General features: G+C 39.7%; 1 protein-coding gene across 2 annotated transcripts in view; it reads left to right on the forward strand.

Annotated features, from left to right (window-relative positions):
- Positions 1-2615: 2615 nt before the first annotated feature.
- The window catches only part of apba1a (amyloid beta (A4) precursor protein-binding, family A, member 1a), a 33572-nt gene continuing 22160 nt past the window's right edge, over positions 2616-14027 (forward strand). Inside the window, exon 1 of one of the 2 annotated variants that reach the window (XM_068310853.1) lies at positions 2616-2708. The gene's annotated coding sequence lies outside the window, so the exon portion shown is untranslated. The remainder of the gene's footprint in view (positions 2709-14027) is intronic. The other variant, XM_068310854.1, reaches the window with a different exon arrangement.

Genomic DNA, 14027 nt, shown 5'->3' on the forward strand with positions numbered 1-14027 from the left:
TTTCATCAACATCTTCTGAGTTATAATCATTGTCGTCGATGAGGTCGACATTCACATTATTGGTGTTGTCAGCATTGTGACCATCAGCACTGTTTTCAACATTGCCCATGTTGATCAAGTCCAACATCGACTCCAACTCGCCATTCCAAAGCCTCCATCTGTCAATGGCCAAGTTGTCAATACTGGGCATATCTGCAGGATCAGTTTGAGAATAATTAATACCATTAAAATATATAGAAACGCAATGTAAATCACTTTACATTAGAAAGTGATGAAACCACTCCTGACCAGGTATGCCTTGTATATCCAAATGTAATCCGTCTCCTCTTCCGTCCATTTCTACCATTAAATACAACTTATAACTACCAAATAACTAAACTACACAATCTTCAAGAGTTTTTATAGACTTTTACAGATCAAAGCAGGGTTCTGTGTTTTGATCTATAGACTTCCAAAGTCTCTTTAAAGTCACCACAATATTATGTCATTATGACAACAAAACCAGAATTGATGGATTTGATTTTTAAAATCCTGTTTGATATACTGTTGATATACTGTACATAGTAACGTTGACACAAAATCCAAAAGAGATTCACGCAAATAGGAACTCACATTTCAAAAATCGATTCTGATTCTTGCCTGATACATTCTTGATAAAACGGCTTCTGCACTGCAGTCAGACAAACTTCAACTTTTTTCCTCCTGCTTAGATAAATCCCCATCTTTGCTTGGCCCAGAAGAAAGTTTAGAGTCTCCCAATCCTATTTGTGATTTGTGATTCACCTGCCAATTGAAAACATGACAGAATGAGAGAAAGATACTCTCCAAAAACAGGAACAGATTGTTGAGTCTCCGACAGTCTAGGAAGCAGTGAAAAACAGTTTCTCTGTGAGAACAGAACGAACAGTTTTCTGATACATTTGGACTCAAAATTGCAATAAAACTGTTGACGGCCACAGCGCCGTGTAAAATCCTCCATTGGCGATCCCGAACCTTTTTTGATAGCGTTGGCTGGTAGAAAGACTCCCATAAAGGGTTCACATCCACCGTCAGACTAAGATGAAACCTCCATGGTGTGTCATCTGATACGGGGTCGGTAGAGCAAAGAGAAAAACTCTTTACAGGGAAAGGGTCAGTAGGATTTGGGTTTAAAAGGCCTGTACAATAAGAAACTGTTAAAGTCAGTTGCTGTGGGGTGAGTCGGCTCTTCCAGCTCCTCCACAGGTTTCCGATGAGCCTCATTGAGGTCACACCCACAGCAGAGGACGGAGCAGCAGCGCCATCCAGGGTGGGTCCACAACTCTCCACCACATGTCCAAACGCGGAGATTTTAGCTGTGATGAATTTGGACTCCACTGATGCTCCTACATTAAAAAAGTCCTCCTCTGATAACCGGTTCCTTTAAAATCCAATAGAATGATTTAAAATCCTGTGGTATCCTCTTGGACAAAGGTTCCCAGATTCTAAAAACACTGATAAAACCATGGAAGAGCTTTCAGTCTGTTGGTTCTCAGGTCCATTAAGAACAACGAGCGATCGAGTCCCAGACCCCAGCACTGGGCCAGTACTACCTGTGTCGTGAGCCGCCACACCAGGTCTTCAGGGCCAGTCAGGAACCGCTGAATGAATTGCAGCCGGAACGCAGCGCCCCCTGCTGGTCAGATGGATGAGTCCCTGCCCTACTTCCTGTTAGGGCAGGAAGCAGATGCTCTGAGGGACCAAGTGACTGCAGTCCCAAAAAAAAAATCCACCATCACCGCTTGGACTCGTTCCAGCAACATTGGTGGACTGCAGGACAGTCGGTGCCACAACATCGATGCAACATGTTTAAGCTCTGTATGTCTGTTCTTCTGTGGCGTTTGACACCCCTTGTAGTGTTTTGTTTATTATTTCACATTATTTTAATCGTTTTTATCTGATCTTATTTCCACTTTTAACTTATTTTAAACTGTTTTATTGGATTTTTATGTGATTTTTTTTAAACTCCATTATGTTCATGGTTTTATGGCGCGTCTGTTCCGTTTTTATCTAGTTACTCTGCAGCACTTTTGAAACATTGTGCTTATTTAAATTGTGCTATATAAATAAAGTGGATTGTATTGTATTGTATCTATTGTATTATTTGTAATTCAGTAACTAAATTTGTCAATCTGGGACATTGATTTTTACCATTATAAAAAATATAATATGGAGCAGGATAAATGTAAATTGACCAAAAAAAAAAAAAAGCAAAAAATGAAATTAAAAATACTCTGAAACATATTTATCAAACGAAAATCCAGTGTTCCTTTCGTTTCCTATAATAATGTTGGTTGTGGATTATGAACCCTGAAACAGTTTCAGAGCAACCTGCTCCAGTGCTCGTCACGGCCAGACCACCAGTGGGGGGCTGTGGACTGTTGTGTGTCCTAGAATGATGTGAATGTGGCGGTGGGAGGGAGGAGGAGCTGGGAGGAGGCTCACACACACACACACACACACACACACACACACACACACACACACACACACACACACACACACACACACACACACACACACACACACACACACACACACACACACACACACACACACACACACACACACACACACACACACACACACACAGCACAGCACAGCACAGCCGCTACAGGAAGATGGAGGACGGTGCGGCGGCGGCGGCGGAGCGGACCTCCAGCCTGCTGCAACATCCGCGCTGAAAGCAGGTGAGTCCGGCCGTCCGCGGCTGGAAGCCCCGCTCCCCGGCGTCAGGCGCGTCTGACGGAGAACAACAAACAGCCTGAGAGCTGTTGTTGTTTGAGCTGTTGGGACGCGTACTAACGCATCTCGGGTTGTTGACTGTTGAGGAGTGGTTGCAGGGAAAAAGATAACTGCGCGTTCCGGGGGAAATGCCTCTCTCTCATCCCGATGGAGAAGAGCGGAATACCGGCTGCGCGTACGCGGCTTTTGCGCCGGCCTAGAGCGCGACCGCCCGCCGGGTTGGCATGAATGAAACGGCCCACAGAGGCCCTGTTGTTGGCAGGTGCAGTCCCAGCAGGGATAAACATCCAGTCAACACTCTGAACCTGCTTGATTTGGTTCCTGCCTGTGGTTGAGGTTCCATCATTTTATGGGATGTAAGAGACAACATCAGGTCCATGCGCACCAGAAGCGGCCAGACTCTCTGGCCTGGTGTTATTGTTCTGCTGCAGGCACATACATGTTTTTGCTGTCTGTGTTACATTCATTACTAGAAAACATGGGATGTTTAATTGTGTTATCTATTTTGTGTTCAGAAAATATCAGCATATTTAGGAAGTGTATTGTTAGTAGTATTTCAGCAATGGGAGACAAGTAAATTGAATGCAGATAAATGTTGATTACATGAGATGATTTTTAATAATTAGTTCATAAGAAAGTCTTTGCAGGGAGACTGGCTGAAGGGCATCACCTCTCAGTCCAGACACTAGAGAGGGTGGCGGTGGCTGATGGCTCTGTTCAGACTGATGAGGTTGGTGAATTACCACAGACTTGAGGTGATGGGGAGGAGCAGGGTGAGCATAGCAGCAGCAGGATACAACTAAAGGTATACAGAGAATGACATTTAACATGACAGGCTGACTATGGGGGGGTGTCATTGTGCTACTGGATAGATGTGTCCAGTTGATGAGAAAAGCTAATATCTCAATTGAAAACCCCGGACAGTGACAACAGGAAATTAAGATGGAACATGTGTCGTGGAAAAATTTTCACAAAAAAAACAAAGCATTTTACTCTCACATATGCTTATGATAAATGTGAACGACAGGATTGTATGTCAGTTAAATGCAGACTTGGTTTGATAAAGAAAAAAGGTCAGAAATGCTTGTTTCAGTCCCAGCAGCTGGAGAGGCGTGTCCCAGTCTGCAGTTTTAGTTGTAGCTCACAAATCATGGACTCCCAAGCCATCCTCAAATTACATTAGATCACAAATATTGGCTTCTATCATTTACTTCTATTGAAGCTCAAACAACGGACAAATGCAAGCTAGGAGCTCCTGGTTCTCTACAATCTCTGGCTTCTTCAAGTAGAATCTTGGCTTCGTTTGAGCCTCATGAAGTTGTTGATTTGAAGGAAATTAAAGTCAAAATATATTTTAGAATTTCTGAAGCAAGCTTAACATTAAAAATTACACGTTACTATCCCGTGTGTTGACAGTCTGTTATAGTTGTTGCGTTGTTAGACAGAGTACAAGCTATAGCTGGCAAATCTGTGTAATAATCATGAGATCACATCAACGAGGATACATGTTTACTCTATAAATTAAATGATCCCACTCTGATCACTATGTAATCGTGGGGAATACTGTACGTTATATGTTGTAATGCAGCTTTAACATGAGCTTGTAAAGGCAATTGAGATTATCCTCTTGCATAGTGCATCACAACTTTGCAGACAGAAGTAATGGTCTTACGTTCATGAGACAATATTGACATATTACTATGTCGTACTGTATAGGCTATTACAATGTTGATAGATGGTAGGTAGGAAGGTAGATTGTGTATGTTCACTGCTCACAGACATAAATGCACATAAATATTTACTAGATACTACAGAAAAACACTGACAGTACAGGACATATACAGTACTACACTACTAGACAGTCTAAAGAAAATTTAAGTAAAGAGAGTGTTCAGCTAAACAACTAAAAAGTACAAAGAGTAGAAAGTAACAGACAGCAGGAGACCCAGAGCAACGTTATCGCGCCATAAACACCATAAACACCATAAACACTCTAGTCTCACTGCACTATAGCATATACAATCTCCTCCCCTACATTCATCCGCTTGCTGTCGGCCTAGCTGCCCCCCCCCCCCAAGAGATCCATTGTACCCCCTGATGGCATGGGGCACAAAAGAGGACCTCAATCTCTGTTGAGGCACTGCGTGACAGCATTCTACTACTCGAGGAGCTCCCCTGGTGGGGGAAGGTGTGGGGGTTGGTTGGTGTTCCCCAGGATTGCTCTGGCTTTGGACATGGTCCTACTTTCCAGAACGGTCTCTGCAGAGACCAGGGACGTTGTTTGGTCTAGAGACAGTGTCACTGAGGAAAAGACAGGAGACAGAGCTGGAGGTAGCAGAGATGAAGATGCTGAGGTTCTCTCTGGGAGTGACCAGGATGGATAGGATCAGGAATGAGTACATCAGAGGGACAGCACATGTTAGAGGTTCTGGAGATAAAGTCAGAGAGGCCAGACTGAGATGGTTTGGACATGTCCAGAGGAGAGATAGTGAATATATTGGTAGAAGGATGATGAGTTTTGAACTGCCAGGCAGGAGGCCTAGAGGAAGACCAAAGAGGAGGTTTATGGATGTAGTGAAAGAGGACATGAAGGTAGTTGGTGTGAGAAAAGAGGATGCAGAAGACAGGGTTAGATGGAGGCAATTGATTCCCTGTGGCTACCCCTGAAGGGAAAAGCCAAAAGAAAAGGAAGTTGTCATCTCAATTGCAACATAAACACCATAAACACTCTGGTCCGACTACAGTGTAGCCCATGCAATCTCCTCCGCTGCATTCATCGGCTTACTGTCGACCTAGCTGTCATAAATACTCTACACACTGTTAATTGACTACAATTACAGATTTCTGACAATAATAAAAAAGCTCATACCAGTAACTAAAAGACAAATAAAACAGCCCTCTGACAACAATATCTCACTCTTCTCACAGTACTGCAGTGTCATGAATCATAATGAATCAGGATTTTTGTCTCTACAGTCATATTTCATTTTGAGATCAAACTCATTTACCAATGTATTGACTCATTGTCTGAATTAACATTTTATGAAATTATTGTTTCTTATCAGTAAATATTTGAAAGCACATTTCCATAATGTACAAACAGTAAACAAAACAGCAACAGAAAAAAATGTATACTGATTGAAAAAACACCTGCATGAATTAAATAATTGAATCTGGATCGAGTCACGATCAAATCAAGTTGATGAGTTATTGTAATTTGCATGTTTTTAATATATATTAACACATATTCTCTTAAGTCACAGTCTGCTCAGCTTCCTGGGACGCCGTCTTTCGCACTGATAAATATTCATTTGTTTGCTGTATCATAACCGAGACAGTGTGTCCTTTCTCTGGGCCGTGTGCCATGGAAACGAAAAATAACGTGACCTTTCCTTGAGGCAGTAGGAATATCTCTAACATGACTTCAAATACAATCTGTAATTTATTTATCCATCCATCCATTTTCCATGCCGTTCTTCAGCTTCATGGGTCACAGGGGTTGCTCTAGCCTATCCCAGACGCGTCTCTATAATTAATGTAATATACATTTATATTCATGTTAGGAGAGAACTAACTGCATTTCCCACAAATTAATCGGAACATTTTTTATATTAGACTTGAATTTAATTCGCCAAAAATTCTGGAGGTGGGAGAAAGAAGGAGAACCTGGAGAGAACCCAAGCAGACAAGGGGAGAACATGCAAACTCAGAGCGGGGCTCGTACCAGGAACCGCCTCGCTCTGCGGCGACAGCGCTACCCGCTGCGCCGCCCATTTTCTGCTTATATGTCGATAAAATGTTTTCCCTCTCAGTTTGTCATTGAAGATGTGGAGGTGATGGTTTGCTGGTGAATGATGTATCCAGAAGTAGACAGGACTACCCTCTCTTATCTCACTGTACCTCACACAGAAGATTAATGTTGGTCCAGGAGACGCGTTGTGACCCTGTAGCTCCTTTTACACAGCCTGTTCCTGGAAGGACTAATGGGTTTTTATTGCACCTCGGCATTCTGTATAGAAGGTATCAAAACAGATTTAGGGGTGGTTGTTGCTCTGCCCCTGAACTGGCAGTGGAAGCAATAGCAGTCAAATTGACGTCTTTATAAGGGCTCATTCAGATCCAATCAGACGTTGTGGTGATAAACTCTAAGTGATGCTGCTGTGGGGGAGGACACAACAGGAAGAACATCATCATTTGGACTGACATCTGGCTCCTGGTTTGGGAGCAGCATCTCCTCCAGAGAGACCTTCTTCATGTTCATATTTGCAAACTAGTCATAATCTCGATTGGCCTGACATCAGGTTATGTTGCTCTAAAGCGGAGTCTGTTTGGACTTTTTTGTCCAGGATTTTTTTTTTATTGCCACAGCTTTTTTAAATTTAATTTAATTTAATTTAATTTAATTTAATTTAATTTTATTTTATTTTATTTTATTTTATTTTATTTTATTTTATTTTATTTATTTAAATTATTATTTATTTTTTATTTAGCATATTAGAAACACAAACATAAGGGAAGGTGCTGACTTGCTGTTATTAATACCTGCAAACCTCCTCTGCTGCCCGTGGGCCAGCTGAACACTACAGCAGAGAACTACAGCTCGTCGATGCCTCTCTTTTTTACCCAGAATGCCGATCTCTTCAGCCAGGACACAGAGGTGACTGACTGTTAGCAGCTACGTCAAAGTGGAACAAAAGTAACCTTCATTACCTTTAATTAACGATGTTCTGGCGACAGGACAGTGAATGATGTTCCCACGTTGCTTCATTAGTTTTAACAAGTGTCAAGGCTGTCCTCTGTCTCCTCCTCTTCATCTTCATCTCTTTCCACTTATTAACATATTTATTAACATCATGCTGGAGGGGGCAAGCTATGAAAGAGTCATCGGGTTTGTGAGGTTAGAATCCCTCATTGAATGTTCTTTTAATTCTGTTGTGTGCTTAAGTCATGTCACACCTACCTCCATGTGTCTTTAAGTTGACACCCATAGAGCCACAAAAGGGCAGCGAAGAGTCAAACCTTTTGAGGGCATCAACAACAAAAACAACAACAACAAACACTTGACTTTTTCCCCCCTCTATGTCTATTTGTCTGTTGTACCTTTGCTTGAATTACGAACTGTGATCAACCTTTTTTTTGGTGATATTGATCCATCCATTTGTCCGTATCGATAAGCACTCAAAAAAAAAACAACAACCAAAAAAAAGAACAGAAAAAATAGATGGAAATCTCCATCCCTATAATACATAAATGGGTCCATCAGTTCATTTATTTTTGTGGTGGATTAATTCAGATGTTGTTTTAATATATCACTGCCATTTCTCATCCAAGACTATTACAGTATTTTCTGCACTATAAGGCGCACTGGATTATAAGGCGCACCTTCAATGAACGGCCCATTAAAAAAAAAAAAGAAAAAATCATATAGAAGACGCACCAGATTATACCCTCATCTGATTATAAGGCACAACTTCAATGAATGGTATATTTTAAAACTTTTTTCATATACAAGGCGCACGCTACTATAAGGCGCACTGTCGGTTTTTGAGAAGATTAAAGGCTTTTAGGTGCGCCTTATAGTGTAGAAAATACTGTTATGCTGGGGTTTGCTGCTTTGATGGGTTCCTTTTTTGTCCTTAGCAGTCAGCAGCAAATGGATGGCTTCACTACTACATAATGGCTTTAGTTTGTCTCTGGGCCTGTTCTGTCTGTGCTCACGCAGAGGGACGATAAAGTGAGCGGACGTTTTGAAATCTGGGGAAAAGGAGACCTTTGCTGCTGGCAAACAGCATCTCTGTTTGTCCATGAGCATTAGTAGAGAGTAGATTTCCCCAGAGAGGCTGTCCGATCTCAGGTTAATACATAAAGAAGGGGTGACAGGCAAAACCCACCCGGTGGGGGTAAATTTTGCCTCGGAGCTTTTGAGACGAGCGGAGGCTTCACCTCTAAATGCACAGTCATTGACAGCTATGAAGGAGTGCAGAGGCTGAACGGCACTGAAAGATCCCTTTCTGTGGTGACCAAAGGCGTTTTGATTTTGTTCATTTAAGATGCAGAGTGGTGGGATGAGCTGTTCGTTCAGCCCTCATTGCGGAGCAGGGAAGCACAATTTGGAGGCTAGGATGTGCAAATCCTCAGGGCTGCACTGCTTTTGTCATGCAAGCTTAATAATTAACTGAATTATGATATGATATGATTTTTACCACCAAAATCAGATAATAATGTCAGTTTTTGTACCCTGAATGCTGTTTGCAAGGATCCACTGCTCCTGAATCTAAACCATCCATCGTGTACTAAACTGGAGGGCTTATTTGCATTGTTATTTTATTCTTTTCCAATATTACACAACAAAAAACATCTTTTTTCTTATTTAATTTTACTTATCTATTTAGCTTTTTGCATTATTTAATTTGCTGGATTAGCTGAACATATTGGACCAACATGACAGATGAGGGAAACCGCTGGTGTCAGATATATTGAATGTAAAGCTTCACGTCTCCATCGCCTTTCTGTCGGCCTGTCTGCTCCTCTGTGTGGATGATCGCTTTTACATCCAGCGCCTCCCACACTCCCAGACTGCAGTGTGTGTAAATCACACACACTCCTAAACTCACACTTGACTTATCTTAGATGAGAAGGATTAACAAAATGATGGAGGACTCTGACATTTTGAATGTTTCATGGCCTCATAACTAATTTGTTAGAAACGCAGCGTGTCATTGGATATGAGAGGAGGCCCCAAAAATGTGTGTGATCATTATTCACATCATAGTGGTTCCTGTTTAAGGCTATTGGGAGCATTTGGGAAGAATTCATGGTGGCCTGACAAGCTGATAGGCTGAGTAGCTGATTGGCTGATTGAATGACGTGCTGATTGGCTGATTAGCCTGCACTTTCAAGGCAGTGTTATATAACATGGGCAAATCCAAGAAAGCAACATCGACTTGCTACAGCTTTCCCCTGAAACATCAGTGGTTAGTTTTGATGATTTATTTTAATGTTAAGCAACATTTTCGACTAAGTGATGTCAGGCAGTCTGCTTTTGTACAGTAAATTCTTTGTGATGTAAGATCCCGGAGATGTTCTGCTTTCTATTCCTATTTCATTCTAACTCAAGAGCTGTTCCAAGGTTCCTGAATTTTTTTAAGCAACACTTTTCCACCAGGGCCAGGGTGTGACCGGTCACCAGATGGCATCTAGATACCGCCTTTATGCCCACGGTCTGCACCACTTTAAATTTGGTTTTCATGTCCGAAACTCTTCTTCTTCTAGAATCTTTTCTAACAATCGTACTAAAATGTGTTTTGCCCAAAGACCAGTGGTTTTTGTGGAAAGTCCGCCTCCTCAGTCATCGTGTGTTCTGCGTTGGCTGTAGGTGTCATTAGAAAGTCCAAACTAGAATTACAGGGGGAAGTTTGGCTCAGATGTAGTGATTTATAAATTAATATTATAATAATAAATATTTTATTAATAAGTATATAATTAATTATATTATTTTTATATGGTTTATAAATTAATATTTTACTAATATACAGTATTTTCCACACTATAAGGCGCACTGGATTATAAGGCGCCCCTTCAATAAATGGCCTATTTTAAAACTGTTTTCACCAAAAATAGGGCACCCAGCGTTATAAGGCGCATAGAATAAAATTCTACTGTATTGGCTGTGGTTGTGTTATGCATCCACTAGATTGAGCTGCGCTAAAGGGATTGTATTCACGACTCTGTGGCCTATTTTAAATCTTTTTTTTTTTCATACATAAACTGCACTGGATTATAAGGTGCACTGTCGGTTTTTGAGAAAATTAAAGGCTTTTAGGTGCGCCTTATCGTGCGGAAAATACTGTAATATTATAATAATAAATTAATTTTGATCAGTCAAAAAAATATCAATATATTTGCAATTTTTAACATAAACTTTCAAAAACAATCAACATGTCATTTAATACTGAAAATGCAACCCGTCATGTTTTCTCGGATCAATGTTCCTTCCTTAGATTATCAGTTCTAATTGGAACATTAGATCTAATGAACATACCAAAGTCAAATGAATCACTTTCCTAAACAGGAAATCGGACCATGTGAGGAGGCTGTGATTATGCTTCTCTGGATTTTAGATTACATTCATGTAGTATTTGTGCTAATTCATAACAACTCAGGGAAAAAGCACAATTTGTCTATGGATGGATGGACTCCAGCATCATTTTCATTGCCATAGTCATACATTTACAGTGGTGCAGACATCACCATCAGTGACCTTTCTCAAAACATGGTCTCCTCTATTCAGTGTGTCAGTTACTGCTAATTGCATTTCCTCCAAGTTAATGAAAATCATCTTGACATAACAGGGTTATTTCTGTTCTGCTTCCTTGTACAGCCCTGCTGTTCATGTAACATGAGGTGTGAATGGAGCAGACACAACAATAGAAGTGTCATGACCAACCTGACATAGAAATGATTCTGATGAGATGAGGCTCCCCATGTTCTGACCTTTTTTCTTTTCTTCTTTTTTTTTTTAGCTGCAGTGTTTTTATTAGCTTTCTCTGAATTAGTTTCTCCTGTCAGAATTTAATGATGTAGTCTTCTGAGATGGTCGAGGGGTTGAATAATGTAGGGATGGCTAAGAAATAAATATTTAAATAAAACTAGAGAGTTTGTTGTGATAAGTTGGAGGTTAAAAATTTCCTTTGTAGAATTTTTTAGGTCTCCTGCAGCATCATCCTCATCTGTCAGTTCATGACGCTTCACCTTCAGAGGCTTCATACTCACAATGGGGTTCTTCTTCCACCACAGATGTTATTTATTCTGTTAAAATTTCTGCTTATTATAACAACTGCAAAGGAGTCCAAAAACACATGCTGCTAGGATCATCTTAATAAATAAATTGTGTTCTTTCTACTATTATTGATGTCCAAAAAGACTTGCAGTTCCATATTATTTTTGTCTGCGGAGACATTGTAATTCGTGGTACTAATACTGCTTATTACTATGACAACAACAATCACAATGATTTTTTTAAAATTATTATTATTATTATTATTATTATTATTATTATTATTATTATTATTATTATTATTATTATTATTATTATTATTATTAATAATAATAATAATAATAATAATATTATACTGTGAAAGAAGTTGACATACTGTGAAAATTACATACATTACAAATTAAAAAAATGTTGTGGTGTATGCATCCTAGATTTTTGTGTCACTGTTGTGAAATGCTCAAGTTTCTTGGTCATGTTGACATGTTCTTTGACATTGTTTAAAATATTTCACGTTTTCCATTGAATAGAAACATTTCCTCATTTTAAGAGAAAACAGCTGTACCAAAAGCGTAATGTGGGGGGAATCGTCCGTTTTGAAACGGTTTCTCCTAAAGGGCAGGAAAAAGCAGTCATGGATGGTGGCAGTGGGATAAGACAATCTCCCCCAGGAGAGGTCACTTCCTCAATCTGCCCTTTTCTCAGAAAGTAATTACTTAGTGGTTTCCATGACAACCAGTAGTCCTGTGCCTAGAGTGTAAGATAAACAGATAATCTAACTCTCCTTTGTTCAATAAAACCAGATTAAAAAAAAGTTTTCCTTCATGACGTGTTGAAGGTCCGCTGGTCATTAACACAGAAAGGCCAGCATTTAACTTTAAAGCATAAATTAAAGCATAGATTAAACTGAAGCATACAAATTTAAACATTCAAATTAGGGGAGACAAGCAAATGATTTAAAGATGGTTGTTTGCTGTAATGGGAGGTATATCATTAGTATGTCAAAAAGCCTCAGACTCCCAGATGACTTTGATCGACTAATGGTTGACATTGATAGCTAGAGGAAGATAGTAGGAAATCAGGACTGAGGTATGAACAACAGGAGGGTGTGAGAAATGAAACGTAGTCCAATAACTCAGGAAGTCTTCCTGACTGAACGTTCAGTGAAGCTTCTCTAGACGTCATAACTTAAACCAACCGTTTAGTAAGGAGAGCTCTTCAGTGGATGTCAATCAGAATAGTGAAACAATGATGTGTGAATGAATGAACAACCAGAGAATAATATGTTTAATTTGGCTGGTTTTATTGAAGAAAAATACTGCACAGAATAAAAAAATGTTTTTTAAACTTCTATAAAAGGAAGTTTTTGTGTTACTTTTTCAATTGGAAGCTTTGAATGTGAAGTGATAATGCAGCTGAAATAAGGAAATAGCTGAAAATAATGTAACTGTGTATAGTAAATGCTGTATTTAAAGAAGTGTCTCAATAGAATTTAAAACATTAATTCAGTGACAGACAGTAATTACTCACATAAAAAGAATAACCAACAAATAGTGTATATACTCTACTATATTCTACATTTATACATCGCTTCTCAACGTACTGGTGGATGTAACCAAGCCTTGTACTTACTGCCTTCTTAGGTTTAGGAATCCCTAATTTAAAAGTTGAAATCCTGTGTGTCTATATTCTTATTCTTATTATTAGTTAAATAAAGCTAGATAATATTAGATATTATCCAGCTTTATAATGTTGGTTTAAGTTTATAATTAATATAAAGGGAATGTAGGCTGCAAAACAACCATCACTCTGGCTGTTTGTGTCAGCACACTCTTTCTATTGATCATTATCCAAAGGTCACATCTGAGTAATGACACCTCCCATGTGAACTTTTCAAATATCACCCGACTTTCATGACATGCAGTCATCCACCCCCTACATGAGAGGCCACGATAAAAATGTAAACGCGTTTGGAAAAACAGGCAAAACCTAGAAACAAATCTTTTACAGTGACACTCCCTCGTTGGTGAGACAGAACTGCAAAATATCCTTTACTTACAGCATGAAAAAAAATAATCCTGTTCTATAAATGGTGGAATAACAGACCGTGTCACGGATCTCCATCCCACACAGATTTATAATCCTAGCGCATTCGTGTGTTCTCTCTTGCTGTGTGCTTGTTTTTTTGCAGTGATTACTGCAGTCATGTGAGATATGACTACTAACAGGACAAAACAATTACACATAGTTAGAGGATGAAATACTGTCTGCACATAAAAATACTCTGTGTGTATGTAGGTACAGCCCAAAGCATCTTTTTTTACATTAAAGTTAATTCTGTAATCTGTGAATGTGAAGGATGCGTTTTATTCCCACGTGGCACCAAGCAAATGAATATTTCAACACAGGTTCTCCACAGAATGCAGGATTCTTTATAGCGTTCTTACAGATGAAGGTGGGAGGGGTGATTATTATGGGAAAGAGCCTCATG

Source organism: Antennarius striatus, chromosome 3 (assembly GCF_040054535.1).
Source record: "Antennarius striatus isolate MH-2024 chromosome 3, ASM4005453v1, whole genome shotgun sequence".
Classification (NCBI taxonomy): domain Eukaryota; kingdom Metazoa; phylum Chordata; class Actinopteri; order Lophiiformes; family Antennariidae; genus Antennarius; species Antennarius striatus.